Source organism: Penaeus monodon, chromosome 15 (assembly GCF_015228065.2).
Source record: "Penaeus monodon isolate SGIC_2016 chromosome 15, NSTDA_Pmon_1, whole genome shotgun sequence".
Classification (NCBI taxonomy): domain Eukaryota; kingdom Metazoa; phylum Arthropoda; class Malacostraca; order Decapoda; family Penaeidae; genus Penaeus; species Penaeus monodon.
This window is the reverse complement of record NC_051400.1, coordinates 31,379,685-31,379,976: the sequence shown is the minus strand read 5'-3', so window position 1 is coordinate 31,379,976 and position 292 is coordinate 31,379,685.

Here is a 292-nt window from a genome sequence, read left to right as displayed (position 1 = left end):
TCAAAATTGTGTTTTGTGTACATCTATACATGGACTATGCTTTCCATCGAGGCTCCCTAGTAATATGCTGTAGTTTATATGTAGTTCATGTGTACCGAGTATGAAGCACTAATGTTAAAAAAATAAAAGTATAACTAATGATAATAATGTTTCAGTTTGGAATAGCTCTAGCGGCATGTTTTGATTTGAAATTTGCCGTTTCTGTTGTAACGAGCACCTCATTACGAAGGCCACCCCATGGTTGGAAATCTGAACTTCGTTAAAAGTGAAATATTGATTATTTTCTGTTGAA